Below are 18525 nucleotides of genomic sequence, written 5' to 3' on the forward strand. Positions count from 1 at the left end.
AAAAGCAATATTTAACATAACTACTTTTTGAGTCTGGCAATTTCTCACTTTCAAGTGTAAAAATAAGAATTTGGCATTCTATGATTTAACTTTTTATTATTTGTGATCCTCTTGCAGACCATTATCTATTTGCTTGCTATGCTTTTCAGCAGAGATAAAACTATCAATCATTTCTCTGAAGTCGTCTGCATCTCATCTGCATTTGTCTATGCCCTGAGTGATTCATTAAACAGGCCTGAATTGGTTTCTTCAATGTGTCAGTAAGTATGAAAGAAAAAGGTTCTGTTGTACTCTTTTCATATTTTGGAGGCTTTCCCTACCTTTCCTTTTTTTTTTTTCCCCCCCTCTTTTTTGGCAGAGGATAAAAAGTTGTAACAAAACTACACAAAAGTAATTCCACTTTGTTTTTGATATGAAAAAGACAGCAGTTTTGAAAATTCTTAAATAAATTCTGGAATGCATTTGCCTTGGATTTCCCTTTGATTAGCCTTAGAAACTACATTAGATTAGCTTTAGAAAGGCATTGGAAACAGGAAAAACAAATCAAAACAAAAACATCACCGGAAAGGAAATCTTCCTTCTGCTATCAACTAGTTCAGGTTTATATCTAAAGGACCAGTGAGTCACTTTATATTTTTTTCTCAAATACCTAAAAGGAATTTTTAACTACTTGAAATGTGTTATTAATCTTATGTTATTTAAAAGCAAATTACTCTTTCATTACTATCCTATCTTGAGAAAAAAATAAGGAAAATAAAATTTTTATCTCTTTTGACATTACAAAACCTCTAGAAATCTCTTTAATAAAACATCAAGGGAAGTATGTATCAAAAGACTGATAGGTAAGCATGCTTTTAAAACTTAAACAGTAAATGTCATTGCATAATATTAATTAAGTTTTGTATGAAGATGAAAATAAATCTTGTAATTGCCATAGGTCTATGTTACTACATAATTAGTACTTTGCAAATAATTAACTGTGTCACTCATATACCTGAAGTACACAAATACAGTATAACCTTCATAATTCTTTCATAATTTTAAAGTAAGTAGTCTCTGTATATACTAGTACTGTGATTGCACATTCACTATTTGCATTAGAATGTATTTCAGAAAAAACTTAAAAAAATATTTTCTGATTGCCATGGTTTGAATGGGTCCCCCAAAGTTTATGTGTTGGAAACTTAATCCCCAATGCTGCAGTGTTGAGAGGTAGAAGCTAAAAGAGGTGATCAGATCATGAGGGCTCTGAGGAAGTAGGTTAGTTATCTTGGGAGTGGGTGTCTGATAAAAATGATGATTAAGCCCTTTTCTCTCTCACACATGTGCTCTCTCATCACGTAATACCTTCTGCTACGTTATGACACAGCAGGAAGGCCCTCACAGAATGTGGCCCCCAATCTTGGACTTTCCAGCCTACAGAACCGTGAGCCAAACAAGCATCTACTGTTTATGAATTAGTCAGTTTGTGGTATTCTGTTATAGCAGCACAATATGGACTAAGATACAAGTGTAAACCAATTTTTTCCAAAGGTAAATGGTTTGGAGTAAACTTTAACTTCATTTTTGTATATTAGTGAAATTTTTAGACTGAAGATGCATATATATTAAAAGCTTCCAGTAATGAGAATGTTTTCAGAGTTCAGAGAAAATCTCCAGCCCCCTCAGCCAGGGCTTTTCCTTCAGTGTGAGGGCCTTGGCCAAATATTTTGTCAGGAAAGGGCTTCTTTATATAAACAATTTGGTTTAAAAATATATTACAAAATTTGTGGCCTCACATAAGAGTCAATGATTTATCATTACAGATTTAGAAAAATGGGTATAGAAGAGGTACTTATCTAATTGTTTATTTTCCAATAGGGGCATGTGAAAATTCTTCATAGTGTCTAGGTACCACCTCTTCCTGTTCATTTTCAGGCAAAAGCTTTTCATTCTTTATTTATATGGATCATTTTTGACTAATTTTATATCTCTATTTGACCTTTACTCATAAACAGTAGAGTGTGTTGATAGAGAAATACTTCTATCAGTTTTCCACCATTAAAATCTTGTGGTCCAATAACCTTTAATTTCCTTCTTATTGACCCTTTCAGTCTGAGCTGGTAGTGTTTCTACTGGCATGAAATTCCCAAGAAATTTATGGGTCTCTCATATGTCTAGTAGGGATTCACTCTTTTAGACAAGATGCTCATCTGTAGATCTTTCCTAGATAATTTCTTCTCCATTTTCAGCTACTGCTGAGGTGGCTGAGGGACAATGACCTTAAGATTCCTAGAACCTCCATGTTTTGGTTGAGAGGATGATGAACCACATTCTTAATCACTTCAGAGATTCCACATAGTGAATAATCTTTCCATCTTTCTGATGTTTTAGCAAAAAGTTGTAAAGCACATCTTGGAAGAAGTCTTTTAATTTTACAAATTTTTGGCCATTCGGATAGACTAAAAATACCCAAATCATCTTATCCCGGTTCCTGTCTGTTTAACAATGTTGCCCTTAATTTCCTCTCCCCTCTCACATTATACTATAAGCAGTAAGAAGAAACTGGGTTTCACTTTGCTTGGAAAAGTAAAACATCAGGGTCCATTGTTTACAAGTACATCTTTCCACATAACAGCAGGATAAAAATCTGTTGTTATGCACTGACTTTCTACCATATTTGTACTAATCATCAGTTCCCAATGATTAGGTATACTCTAAAGTGAGTTAGGATTCTCTGCCATGCTCTCTGGCTTCCATCTGATCTCTCCCTAGCCAAGTCAACTAACATCTATATTTCCACTAGTCTATCCAAGATAATCTAGGTTTTTTCTATTATGCTCCTCAAATTCTTTCAGCTTCCATCCCCTGCCCAATTCCAAAGCCACTTCTACATTTTTAGATATTTTTTACAATAGCTCCCACTCCTAACTCTGTATTAGTTATAATTCTGTGTAAAAAAAATATAAATATTATAAACATAGTTGCTTAAAACAAGACACTTATTATCTCACAGTTTTGTAGGTCAGGAAACTGGAAGAGCTCTTATCAGGAGGCTGAGGAAAAAATCCACTTCCAAGCTCATTTAGGTTCTTGGCCAAATCCAGCTACTTGCAACTACAGAACTGAGGCCTCCATTACTCCATTGTTTGCTGAGGGCAGCCCTAAACTCTAATAGGTATCTCTCTGATCCTCCCCCATGGTCCCCTATATCTTAGAGCTAACAATGACATGTTAAATCCTACTCATTGGAATTTCGCTGACTTCTGCTTCTACTACATCTCTGTTATCTCCCATGACTGCATTTTTCTTTTTCCAGCCAGATAGAGCTCTCTGCTTTTAAGAGTCCATGTGATTTTATTGAGCCTACCCAGATAATGCAAGTATGTAACCTTAATTCCATATGCAAATTCCCTTTGCCATGCAATGTAACATATGAACAGTTTCTAGCAATTATGAAATGGACATGTTTGTGGGGCCAATCTGGTTACCACGCAGATCATTTTATTAAGTTAGTGAAATCTAGATTCCAAAATCAGGAAGACAATACAAGAAAAGGAGATTATATACTCATTTCACTTATAAATGATAATGCAAAAATACAAATAATAGCTAATCAAATCCAACAAGTATAAAAAATCATATGTCATAAAAAGGAGAAATTCATTCCAGAAATTTATTAATTATCCAGTATCTATTAATTTATTTTATTTTTGTACCATACCAGCTAAGTAAACTAAAGGTGAAACCTAAAATTACTATGTCAATATATGTAGAAAAAAGTATTTGATAAAGTTAAATGCCTATATATAATTTTTTTTTAAAAGGCTAGTATGGATGCAATAAAACTCCTAGAAAGTGGTATGTTTTGCACAATTTCCTCAAACTAACATTATGCTTCATCAGGAATTCTCAGTTTTATTTACTTTAAGATAAACTAAGGGACAGGGATGTCCACTATCACCAAAACTGTTTAACCTAGTTTGATACTTTCTAACTATTGCTTCGAGGAAAGTAAAAAAAAAAAAAAAAAAAAAAGTGTAAAAACCTAAAAGAAAACATGCAAACATCATTAGCTATGGTCAATCATACACCTGGAAAACTAAAAGAGCAATTGACATTCTATTTAAATGAATAAGAAAGTTCCGTGGTGACTTCTGATATAAAATCCACCTACAAAAACTTTAAAAAAAAAACTTTGGCAATAACAACCAATCATAAAAAAAGTCATGTACCATTTACAAAAGTAATAAAAACTGTAAGTTATATGATAATTAACTTAACCAAGAAAATATTAGCATTATTTGAATAAAATTTTAAAACTCCTGATAAGTAAATTATAACATAATCCTATGGATTGAAATTCCACTTCTTGGACAAGAATGCTTAATGTTGTAAAGATATCAATTATCCTCAAATTAATCTTTAATCTATAATTTCATAATATATAAATCAAACTTTCAGGTGGTTTTTTGAAGAATTCAGCATACCTATAATAATGCAGTGTGAAAGAATATAGGTTCACAAGTAGCTAAGTAAATTTTAACAAGATACAGAAATTGTGATTACTTACCTTAATAAATATTACAACATTCTAGAAAGTCACAGTAATGTAAACAGAAAGATATTATCAGTATACACAAAACCCCAAAAATAGACCAATACATACATATGTGCATACACAAACACCCCAACTAACAACACATAAAAAGGTGGTACCGCAAATTAAATGGAAGTGTTAATATCGTGTAATTGAGAAACTGGTCACTTTATGTTGAGTAAAATGAGCCTCAACAAAAAGATGGAATTGAAATAGAGAAAAGAATTAAATGTGAAAAAAAATTATGTAATGAGTATAAGAAGAATTTTAGAGACTGTCTTTATATCCTGGAGGAATAAAGAACAAAGTTGGAAATAAGAAAACATGCAATAAAGGATTGGTGAATTTGAGTACACAACATTAAAGAGTTCTGCTCAGTGGTGAACACCACAAACAAAGTTAATGGAGAGAAGATCAACTGGGCGAAGGTGATGGCAATATCTACAACAAACAAATAATTATTGTCTCGATATATAAAGAGCTCCAGAAAATCATCAAGGAAAAGTTAGCAACACCAATAGAAAACAGGGTAGTCTTAAGAAGAAAAAAACATCAAAGGCTAACAAATCTATGAAGAGATGCTCAAACTCTTTGTAAATCAGAGATGCAAAGTAAAGCAACACAAAACTATCATTTCACATACATTCGCAGGTGATGAAACCATGATAAATTTCCAGTTAAGTAATATTCAGAATTCAGCTTCCATGTTATTATTTTTGTTGTTGTAGTTGTTTTTCTTGAGTGTTTTATCCTTATTTTTATTTATTTGATTACTTTTTATTTTTATTGATTATACATATTGGTGGGGCAGCACTTGTATCCAAGATGTGGTGATCAGATCAATACTATCAGCGTGCCCACCACCTAAAATTGCAATTATTCCCTGTGACCCCCACTCAACCTCTCCCTAACCCCTTCTCACTTCTCTCCCCCTGACCCCCATGGCAACTTTAGATCTGTTCTCTCTCTCTGCAAGTCCAACACATCACTGTGGTCTGTCTTTCTTTCCTTTTTTCTTTCTTATCTCCCACTTAAGAGTGAGGGCATGTCGTATTTTTACCTCTGTACCTGACTTATTTCATTTAACATAATTTTTTCCAAGCTTATCCATGTTGCTATGAATGGCAGAATTTCATTCTCTTTTATTACTAAGTAGTATTCCATTGTGTGTATATACATTTTCCTTAACCAGTCATTGGTTGATGGACGTTTAGGTTGGTTCCATATCTTGGCTGTTCTAAGTAGAGCTGCCATGAACATGGGAGTGCATGTATCCCTTTGACAAGATGATTTCCATTGCTTTGGGTATATACCCAGAAGTGGGATTGCTGGATTGTATGGTAGATCTATCTATAGTTGTTTGAGAAACCTCTGTACTGTTTTCTATAATGGCTGCACTAATTTACAGTCCCACCAATAGTGCGAAAGAGTTCCCCTTTCTCCACATCCTCAACAGCATTTGTTATTCTGTCTTTTTGATTATAGCTGGTCTAACTGGGGTGAGAAGCTATCTCAATGTGGTTTTAATTTGCATTTCCCTGATGACTGGTAGTGCTGAGCATTTTTTCACTGTCTTTGAAAGTTTGTATGTCTTCCTTTGAAAAAAGTCTGTTCAGCTCCTTTGCCCATTTTTAATTGGGTTATTTGTTTTTTTACTGTGTGATTGAGTTCCTTGTATATTCTGGATATTGATCCCTTGCCAGATGTATAGATTGCAATATTTTCTCCCATTCTATAGGTTGTCTTTTCACTCTGTTGATTGTTTCCTTTGCTGCACAGAAGCTTTTTAGTTTGATATAATCCCATTTATTTACTTTTTCTTTTGTTGCCTGTGCTTTTGGGGTCTTATTCATAAAGTCTATGCCCAGTCCTACCTCCTGAATTGTTTTCCCCATGTTTTCCTTTAGCAGATTTATAGTTTTATGTATTATACTTAAGACTTTAATCCATTTTGAGTTGGTTTTGGTATGTTTTGTGTTGTTATTTCTCTTACTCTTGTGTCCCAGTAAGCATAATTACCATTATTATGACTAGTATTTTATCATCTTCTTTGAATTAATACTTATCCCTCACTCCTACCTCCCCTGTAACACAGAGACATAACTTTCCTGTAAAATTGGTAAAGGTATTTAAGAGCCAAGCATGCTATTTATGAGTCCTTCAGCTGTTAACTATGCTGGATATGCCCTTTGGGGAGTTCTGTAATTTTCTCCTGTCACACTCCTTTTCTCCTTGGCTTCATGCACATTGACACTGTTAGATTATCTCCTGAATAATTAAGTCACCAGACCATTTCTAGCTCGATCAAAACAGAATCAAGAATTCTGCTCAACCCTTGGGAAGTCAATGAATTAATTTTCTATTCATAACTATTATAAATATCATAAATAAATTAGATAGGTTTCATCTGATTTACTTCAGTGACCTATAAGTGACAATATCACTAGCTTAGAAAATCCTCTATTTGACAAAAATAAATTGCAGTTAAGATATTGCCAGGGAAGAGAAGCAATGAAATTTTATTAATTTTTTTCTCAAAAATAATTAATAATTATGCTACAAACCACTTAATACAGGGTAATTGTTATAACAGGAAGTATTGATGCCACCTATGACCATGGTGATGCTCTCATTTAAACCCAACTTTAAAATGATTTTGAGACATTTTTCTTGCCATGGCTGAGTAAGGAGAAATTATTGAAAGAAAATGAATTTGAATTAAATCCCCCTGAAGAAAACAATAAACAGGTAAACAGCTAAAAATTATGAGGCTCATTTATTTCCCAGGTGAGCCAAAGCAATTAGAGAGTTCTTTCCTTCAACTGCCTATGGGATATAACAAATCTTCCAAATTATTCATTGCTTGGAAAAGCAAGCACCATTTTTTTCACACACCATTTGAAAAATTTTTTCTGATTTTTTTGGTAAATGTTTCAGTCACATTAAACAACAAGGGTATTTCTACTTGTGAGTACAGAAGACTACTAGCTACCTTTAATGGACTTAAATGCTGTTTCTAATAGATATTGTTCAGTTAGGAACCAGGATAAAACAGAAGTAATAAATGAGGCTGCTGCCAAAAAGGACAGCAAATACCCAGGAATGCTAAGGATCGTGAGCAATGTTCTTCACAGTCCAACAGACAAAATTCCCTTTACTTTCCTTGGCCAAATTTATTAATCTCTTTGTTTCTGTTTTATTTTCTTCATGAGAGAATTCCCTTGGTGGGTTTTTAAAGAAGAGTAGGTGAACATGCATAGCAGAGAAATCAACATTAACAAAATAATGTGGTTGTTTTTCTCTTTTTTTGTCCTCCACTCTTCTTCCGCCTTCTCTGATTTTAATTGAGAGTTTTATACGATTCCATTTTCTCTGCTATTTTAGCCTATCAATTATACATCATTTAAAAATTTTTAATTGGTTGCCCAAAGTTTGCAGCATACAAGTAATGCAGGTCCATTTCAAATAACATTATGCACCTTCCCAGGTAGTGCAAGTGCTTTATGACCAAGTATTCCCGATTCCTTTTTCCCATCTCTTACTATATTGCTGTCATTTCCTTCACTTACTCTTAAACTATAATTACTAAAAGCATTGTCACTATTATTATTTTGAACAAACTGCTGTTAGTTAAGTAAGAATAAGAAAAGCAAATGTTTTTTTTTTCACCTTTTATTACCACTCCTCCTTTCTCTATGTATGTATAGTTTCTGACATATATTACTTTTTCCTTTCTGAAGAACTTTTAACATTCTTTCAAGGTGGGACTACTGGAGACACATTTCCTCAACGGTTGTCTGAGGAAGTTTTTAAATTTCTCTTTCCCTTTTGAAGGCTAATTTTTCAGGATACAGAAATCTAAACTGGTGATTTTTTTTTTTTCTTTCACCACTAAATATTTCATTCCACTCTCTTCTTGCTTGTATCGTTTCTGGAGAGAAGTCTGATGCAATTTTTATCTTTGTTACTCTATAGGTAATGTGTTTCCCTCTCCCCACTCTTCCTCAGCCTGGCTTTTTTCAAGATTTTCTCTTTGTCCTTTATGTTCTCCAGTTTGAATAGCATATGTCTAGGTGTAGATTTTTTAGTATTTATTCTGATTTGTGTTCTTAGAGATTCCTGAATCTGTGATCTGGTGTCTGTCATTAGTTTTAGAAAATTCTTACCCATTATTATTTCCAAAATTTCTTCTGTTCCTTTCTTTTCCTTCTGGCATTTCCATTATGCATACATTGCATCTTTTGCAATCATCCCACACCTCATGAATATTCTGTCCCATCTTTTGCATTCTTTTTTTCACTTTTTGTTTCCATGTTGGAAGTTTCTGTTGATATTTTTTCAAGCTCACTGATTTTTTCTTTAGCTGTGTCCAGTCTATTGATAAACTCATCACAGGCATTCTTGATATCTGTTGCAATGTTTTTTATTTCTAGCATTTGCTTTTTGTGTTTTCTTGGAGTTTCCATTTCTCTGCTTGCATTGATTATCTGGTCTTGCATGTTGTTCAATTTTTTCTCTAGAGCCCTTAGTATACTAATCATAATCATCTGATGAGTGGATAAGGAAACTGTGGTATATCTACACAAAGGAATACTACTCTGCTATAAAAAAGAATGAAATACTACCATTTGCGACAACATGGATGGACTCAGAGAAAATTATATTAAGTGAAACAAGTTAGGCACAGAAAGAGAAATACCACCTTCTCACTTATTTGTCAGAGCTAAAAATAAATAAATAAATAAACACACAAACAAAAGGGGGGGTGGAAGAAGGCAGAATAATCACAAACATTCCTTGAACTATTTAAGTCAAATGAACAGATATGATGGAGGGGAGGGGATGGGGGAGAGGAACAGGTAAAGGGGCATGAAAATCAACTACAATGTATATTGAGATGTAAAATAAAAATAATAATAATTATTTTAAACTCCTGGTCTCAATTATAAACTGTGCCAGATATGAGTCTGGTCCTAATGCTTGCTTTGTCTCTTCAGAATGTGTTTTTTCCCCTTTAGCACACATTGTAATTTTTACGATGTTGTTGAAAGATTGACATGATGTATTGAGTAAAGTGAATTGAGATAGATGGATCTTTTATGGTGAGGTTTTTAGGTTTATCTGTATAGGAGGTATCCTGTGTTTATCATTTGCTATGACTCTAGTGTCAGAGGCTAAAATTTCCTCTAATGTCCTTGTTTTTGTCTTTGGGTTTTCCTGGAGACTTCTTAAATAAGATCTGAAGTTTGCATGTTCTTTAGCTGTAATCCCCATTGCTATATCGGAGCCCTACTGATGTTATGGTAAGGTGAGGCATGAGGGGAAGCAAGCTACAGTCCTACAATTAAGTTCCATTTTTTTAGTGAGCCTGCATTGGATATTTCCGTTCCCCACATTGAAGGCTAGAGTGGCTGGGGTTAGGTATTTTCTGTCTCCCAAGTTGAACTCTAAAGGGGCCTGGAGTTGAGTCTTTTCCTCCCCCCAGGTTGGTGAGGATTTAATGTAATCTCAATCAGTTATGTACTGGCAAAACATTTTCCTTTGAGAGGACTTGTTAAGGAGAGCAGAAGGCTCTGGACATATTTCAAAGTGTTTCCATTTCCCCTTCCTGTTGCTGGTAACAAGAGGAGACTTGTCTCTCATCTTCACAGTTAGAACTTCGTAGGGCACTTGAAAGTAAAATTTAGGAGTCTATGAGGGCCCTTGAGACTGGGACCATTAAGAGTCTTTAACTCCCACACTATTTTACATTCATCCTCCAGCAATCGATCAATTTCAGTCTACAGTGTTACTGCTCATACTGCCTGCAGTCGTGGGCTTCTGTGCCTGGACTTCTGCTCCTGGTAAACTGTCATTTTCTGTCTCCACCTGTCATCTCTCTTTCTTTCAGGGCAGCACTTTGCTCTACGAGCTCAATTCTCTGATGTATATAAGAAGAGTTGTAGATTTTCAGTTTGCTCCTCTTTTTTCTTCCTGCGAGGACAGGAAGGATGACTTCCAAGCTCTACATGGCAGACTGGAAACCAAAAGTTGTTTCTATCCAAAATGGTAGGGGGAAGCCAAGATCTGGGTGGTCCATGTGTTCATTGCTGCTGGTGTCTAGTAGATCTAGGCCCTCTCAGTTTACAGAACTTGAAAATAACTTTTATATATCTCTTTATCTATCTTTCTACCTATGTATTACAGAATATGAGTTCATTTTAGTACCTTCAATTCCAGTCCAACACCAGAGCTCATTATAATCTTCCCCTTTTTACATTTTTAACCAGTTCACAACAGTAAAAAGCATAGCTACCTTTATCTACTATACAATTATTTGTTTACCTGGAATTACACACTTCAGCTGGTTGCAGAATTGCTTACTCATACCATTGTGAAAAACAAACCTACTAACAAGCATTCAATATTTGTGCATTCTTTTTATTTCTAACCTGGGAGTGTGTGGTCAAAATTCTAGATTCCAGAGATGCTTCAGGAATTCCCCAGTTTTGTGTGGTTATGCCATTTATTTGAATTACAGTTAGAATTTTCTCTTTGTTGTTGTTATTTGTTTTAAATTGCATTGAACTTTTGGTTATTTCCCCATCCTTGCTGATTTTATTTATAGAGTTTGAGTGTGTGAAATAGTAGCATGATTCTAAAAGTCAAATTTATAAAAAGTTATGCTCACAGAAATGCAATTCTCACTGTATGCCTTCCACTATTGCTATTGCCCATCCTTTCACCCCGTTCCCACACGTCTCTGTAGTTAACAAATCTTGTTGCTTTCTGCTTTATCCCTCATATAGTTTTTTTCTAATGAGCATTTTTGTTATATTTTATTTTTCCCTTTTTTATTACACAAAAGTAGCATTAATATTATAGATAATCTTTGGCACTTTGCTTTTTTCAGCTAATGACATATCGTGGAAATCACTGCATATCAGCTCATAAAGATTTTCCTAGGTCTTTTCTAAGCTGCACAATAGATCTATGTTTATTCAACCACTTTCTCACGTATAGACATCAGGTGACCTCCATTATTAGGCAATAATGAACAAAGTGGCTGCATGAGATAACATTGTATATATACATTTCTGTATTGTTAGATGTACATCTCCATGATAAATTCCTAGAGGTGGGATTGGCCAAAGAGTAAATGAATGTATAATTATACCTGATATTTCAAAATTTCACTCCAAAGTGGTTATTACACCAGCAACTTTTGAGAGTGCCTGTTTCCCCACAGCTTCACCAACTGTGTTGACATACTTTTAAATTTACCTATTTGTTAAGTGAGAAATTGTATCTAATAGCACTTTTTTTTATTATGAGTGAAGCTTAATATCTTTTCATGGGCTTAAGGGCCATTTCAATATATTTTTATGCATTTTCTACTCACAAGCTCAGCCCATTTTTCCATCAGGTTTTTGTTCATACTCTCTCATTTTTTAAAAAAAAGTTCTATACAAACATGGAAAATTAGTCATTTTTACATAATGTATGATGTATGCATTTTCCTCTGGTTTTTTAATTTACCTTTCATTTTGTTTTTGGTCTTCACTGCAACACAAAGTTTTTCTTCTATGTAATCAAATTTATCCATCTTCAATTTATCTGAATTTTGAGTATTACTTAGAAAACTTATGTATAAACCCAGGTTATAAAGTAATTCACCTTTTTTTCTCCTAAGACTTGTATCGTTTATCTATTTATTTTTTACATTTAGATCCCTAATCAGTTTGATCATTATTATTTTATATGGTTTGAAGTGTGAATCTAATTTTCATATTTTTACACATGGCTAATCAGTTATCAGATCAATATTTATTAAGTAGTACATCTTTGTCTAATTTGTTTTACATGCTCACTTAAACATTTACTAAATAACTTTCCATACTTACATCTATTTCTGGAGTTTTTACTCCTTTTCTATGTTCTGCTTATCAACTTGTGGGCTAATGCTAAACTGTTTTAATTATGAAACTTTATAATGTTTTGATGGCTGGTGACGTAGGCCTAGCCTGACATTGTAACTCCTTTCAAATTAATTTTGTATTTTTTCTTTCTTTTTTTTATGGCAGCTGGCCAGTTTGGAGTTAATTTTGTATTTTTCCATGTTTGCTTTTCTACATAAACTTTATTATTGATTTGACTAACTCAATATAAGAAGTTTGTTGTTTTTTTAATTGAAATTGTGTTAAATTTTAAATTGACTGCAGAAAATGACATTTTATAATGTTGAAGAATTCCATTTAAAAGGGAGGTAGGTATCTTTCTATGCATCTAATTCTAATTTTGCCTCATTTAGGATTGTTTTAAAGTTTTCCTCTTGTAGGGTTCGCATGTTTCTATTAAAAGTTTATTCTTAAGTATTTTGTTTTCTTTGTTTTTATTGGAAATGGGGTTAACTCTACCTTTTTGTCCTATGATTATTATGATAATATGTTTAAGAAATACAGTAGAAGCCTTTAAATTTCAGCAGGTAACAAGTAGTTTAAAAAATAACTTATAGATTTTGGTATATATTACTTATATTAAAAACAAATTGGGTGGATTAAAATACAAATTAAATACATTCAAAAAGAGGAAGCCTGGAAGAAGTCACCAAATAAATTATCCAGAATATATTCCAAAGAGAAATAGCTTTTGAAACTGAGAGAGAGAGAGAGAGAGAGAGAGAGAGAGAGAGAGAGAGAGAGAGAGTTAGTTTAATTTTATGTAGAACAGAAAAGCGTATTTGATCTACACTGGAATTTCAAAAGGACAGAATTGAGGACACTGGGAAGAGATAAATCTTGAAGGAATTATAGATGAGAATTTACCACAAATGTAGAAAATTCTCAGATAGGATGGATAAAATAAATGCCTTAACACATAAGAGTAATAACATGGAGTAGAAAACACAAAGACCTGAACAATAAAGATGACAGAGAGAAAATTAAGAATGGCAGAGAGAGATTATCTATAAAATAATGGGAATTAGACTGTGCTAAATTCTTTTTTTTTTTTTAATTCTTTTTTAACAATTATTTTTATTTATTTTTATTTTTTTTTTAACTTTTATTTTGTCGATATACATTGTGGTTGATTATTGTTCCCCATCACCAAAACCTCCCTCCCTCCTCCCTCTCCTCCCTCCCCCCCAACAATGTCCTTTCTGTTTGCTTGTCGTATCAACTTCAAGTAATTGTGGTTGTTATATCTTCTTCCCCCCTCCCCAGGTTTTTGTGTGTGTGTGTGTGTGTGTGTGTGAATTTATATATTAATTTTTAGCTCCCACCAATAAGTGAGAATATGTGGTATTTCTCTTTCTGTGCCTGACTTCTTTCACTTAATATAATTCTCTCAAGGTCCATCCATGTTGTTGCAAATGGCAGTATTTCATTCGTTTTTATAGCTGAGTAGTATTCCATTGTGTAGATGTACCACATTTTCCGTATCCACTCATCCAATGATGGACATTTGGGCTGGTTCCAACTCTTGGCTATTGTAAAGAGTGCTGCGATGAACATTGGGGAACAGGTATACCTTCGACTTGATGATTTCCATTCCTCTGGGTATATTCCCAGCAGTGGGATAGCTGGGTCATATGGTAGATCTATCTGCAATTGTTTGAGGAACCTCCATACCATTTTCCATAGAGGCTGCACCATTTTGCAGTCCCACCAACAATGTATGAGAGTTCCTTTTTCTCCGCAACCTTGCCAGCATTTATCGTTCAGAGTCTTTTGGATTTTAGCCATCCTAACTGGGTATCTCAGTGTGGTTTTGATTTGCATTTCCCGGATACTGAGTGATGTTGAGCATTTTTTCATATGTCTGTTGGCCATTTGTATATCTTCCTTAGAGAAATGCCTACTTAGCTCTTTTGCCCATTTTTTAATTGGGTTGCTTGTTTTTTTCTTGTAAAGTTGTTTGAGTTCCTTATATATTCTGGATATTAATCCTTTGTCAGATGTATATTTTGCAAATATTTTCTCCCACTCTGTTGGTTGTCTTTTAACTCTGTTGTTTCTTTTGCTGTACAGAAGCTTTTTAGTTTGATATAATCCCATTTGTTTATTTTTCCTTTGGTTGCCCGTGCTTTTGGGGTCGTATTCATGAATGAGAGTGGTGATCCAATATATTTTATAAGCTAAGAGAATGTAACTCTCAACCTAAATTTTATTTCTGTTAAAATATTGTTTTAGAATTAGCATGGCATTTTGAGAAAAAATAAAATCTTAGAAAAGTTACCACCAAGAGAAATTTCAATAAGGAAATTTTTCAGGCAGGAAGAAAATTTCCTAGCATGAATATATAAACTGCAGAAAAGAATGATGAGTGAAATTAATGGTAAATTTGTGAGTAAATTCAAACAACCACTTAAGTTGTACTGTACAATACAAGAGTGGTAATGAATCATATTCAGGAGAAACAGTCTGGAAATAGATTGCTAGAAGAGAAGAATATGCATGGTGAAAGGTGATGGATCAGAGTTTAAATCCCAAAGAATGGTAAATATATTGATTAAGTTTAATCTTTGTTAGCTATGCATGTTTTTAATGTTGAAGTAAATACTAAAAGAGGAGACAGAGTATATAACTTCAAACAAATGTAAAATTATTAAAAATATGAGCTAGATTAAAAAAAGATATTAATGAATCCAAAAGATGCAAGAAAGGAGGAGATAATATGTTATTAAAAACAGGAAGCACTAAAATAGATAATATGAATAAATTTGATTTTTAAATAATAACCACTAATAAAAATTAAATACATTCTCAAGTTAAAAAAATGATAACCACCATTTTGTTTAGAAATACAAAATTTAGCTATAATATATTTGCAACAGACCCTAAGAAAAGAAAAGCACTCATGCAATGGAAAGTCAGAGTTATGACAGGAGTAACTTATTCCTGGCAAACGTTAACCCCTGACCTAACTCTGAAGTACCCAGTACACAAAGCAATTACCATTAGACACAGGGGGAGAAATAGACACCAGCACAATAATAGTTGGAGCTTTAAAACCCCACTTTCACAAAATAACAGATCATCGAGACAGAAAATTAATCAGGAAACATCATAATTAATCTCTACTCTAGGCCAATTGGACCTAGTGGACTTATACAGAACATTTCATCCATCAGCTGCAGAATACACATTCTTCTCAGCAGCACATGGAACATTCTCTAGAATAGGCCCTATGTTAGATCACAAAATAAGCCTTGACGCAAAAGCAGTATCCCATAAAAAAAAGAAGTTTATAGCAGTAAATGCCTAAATCAAAAAAAAAAAGAAAAAGAAGAGAGAGAGAAAGACTTCAAATAAACAACCTAACATTACACTTCAGGGATCAGGAAAAAGAACAAATCAAACCCCAAATCCATAGAAAGAGAAAAATAATAAAGAACAGAGAAGAAATCAATGAATTAGAGATTTAAAAAGTAATACAAAAGACTGACAGAACAAAGGGTTGGTTTTTCAAAAAGAGAAACAAAATAGATAAACCTTTAGCTAGTCTAATGAAAAAAAGAGAGAGAAGATTCAAATAAATAAAATCAAATGAAAAAGGAGACATTACAACTGATGCCACAGAAATACAAAGGATCATAAAAGACAACTATGAACAGCTATATGTGAACAAATTGAAAAGCCTAGAAAAAATGGATAAATTCGTGGACACCTGCAACTTACCAAGGTTGGATTATGAAGACCTAGAAGATCTAAACAGACCAGTAACAAATAATGCATCTGAAGGAGCAATAAAAAAGTCTCCAACAAAGAAAACCCCAGGACCAGACTGCTTCACTGCTAAATTCTACCAAACACTTAAGAACTAATAGCAATCCTTCCCAAACTTTTCCAAAAAATTGAAGAGAAGAGGATACTCCCAAACTCATTCTACAAGGCCAACTTAACCTCGTAACAAAACCATAAAGAGACACAACAAAAAAAGAAAACTACAGACCAATAGCCCTAATGAACACAGACGCAAAGCTCCTTAATACAATACTAGCAAACAGAATCCAATGACACTTTAAAAAGATTATTCACCATGATTAAGTGGGATTCATCCCAGGAATGCAAGAATGATTCAACATATGGAAATCAATAAACATGATAACTTACATCAACAGAATGAAGTATAAAAAACATATGGTCATTTCAATAGATGCAGAAATAGCATTTGATTAAATTCAGTACCCCCTCATGATAAAAATACTGAACAAATTAGCTATAGGAGGAACATACCTCAACACAATAAAGGCCATATATGACAAACCCACAGCTAATATCATAATGAATGAACAAAAACTGGAGATTTTTCTTCCAAGATCTAAAACAAGACAAGGATGTCCATTTTCACCACTCTTATTTGAAATAGTACTAGAAGTCCTAGTAGGCTCAATTATGCAGGAGAAATAAATACAAGGAATCCAAATTGGAAAGGAGGAAACCAAACTATCCCTACTTGTAGATGAAATGATCATATACATAGAAAACCCTAAAGACTCCACCAAAATATAAGTAGAACTAATAAATGAATTGAGTATAGTGGCAGGATACAAAATCAACACACAAAAATCAATAGCCTTTCTATACACCAGTAATGAAACAGCTGAAGAGGAAATCAAGGAAGTGAGTCCATTCCCAACATCTACCAAAAAAAATGAAATACCTAGAAGTAAATTTAACCAAGGAGATAAAAGACCTCTACAATAAAAACTATATAACATTGGTGAAAAAACCTGAAGAGGACACAAGTAAATGGAAAGATATTCCATGTTCTTGGATTGGAAGAATTAACATAATCAAAATACATTACCCAAAGCTATCTACACCTTCAATGCAATCCCTATGAAAATACCAATGACATCCATCATAGAAATAGAAAAAAAAAAATCTTAAAATTTGAATGGAACAAAAAAGACCCTGTATAGCTAAAGCAATCTTGAACACAAAGAACAAAGTTGGAGGTATCATACTTTCTGACCTCAAAATATACAATACGGCTATGGTAACCCAAACAGAATGGTACTGGCAGAAAAATAGACAAATAGACCAATGGAACAGAATAGAGAGCCCAGAAGTAAACCCATGCACTTACAGCCAACTGATTTTTGACAAAGACGTCAAGAATATACAGTGGGAAAAGGGCAGCCGCTTCAAAAAATGGTGCTGAGAAAACTGGATATCCACATGCAGAAGACTGAGGCTATTTCTCATCATACCCCCAAATTAACTCAAATTAAAGACCTCAATTCACGATCCAGAACTATAAAGCTACTAGAAGAAAACCCAGAGGAAATGCTACATGCAATGGGAATGGGAAGTGCTTTTTTGAACGAGACTGCAAAGGCACAGGTGACTTAAGCAAAAATACATGAATGAGGCTACATAAAACTGAAAAGCTTCTGCACAGCAAGGGACACTATCAACAAAGTGAAGACACAACCCACAAAATGAAAGTGTTTGCAAACTATACATCAGACAAGGGGCTAATACCCAGAATACATAAGGAACTCAAACAACTTGAAAGCAAAAAACCAAATCGCGTAAGTCAGGCACATAAAAACAAATACCACGTGACCTCACTCATATATGGAATCGAAATTTTTTTTTTAAAAAGTAGTCCTCATAGAAGTAGAAAGTAGGATAATGCTTACCAAAGGCCAGTTGGGGACAGTGGTAGGAGGAGAGCAGAAGTGGTGTACTAACAGGTACAAAACTATGCTGTCTACCCTATGTAAATCATTGTGCAGTATAAGCATGTATTGAAACAACACACTGTATCCCACAAATAAGGAAAAGTAAATGTTAAAATAAAATATAAATGAAAAATTTAACCCTGAAATGCTGGTGTAGCTCTACTAATACATATCATACCAAAACAAAATCAAGAACAAATAGATAATCTGAATTGTCCTACGACTATTTAACCTTTATGCTCAGTTCCACCAACCATTCAAGGAAGAGAAT

Source organism: Cynocephalus volans, chromosome 5 (assembly GCF_027409185.1).
Source record: "Cynocephalus volans isolate mCynVol1 chromosome 5, mCynVol1.pri, whole genome shotgun sequence".
In the NCBI taxonomy this organism is placed as follows: Eukaryota; Metazoa; Chordata; class Mammalia; order Dermoptera; family Cynocephalidae; genus Cynocephalus; species Cynocephalus volans.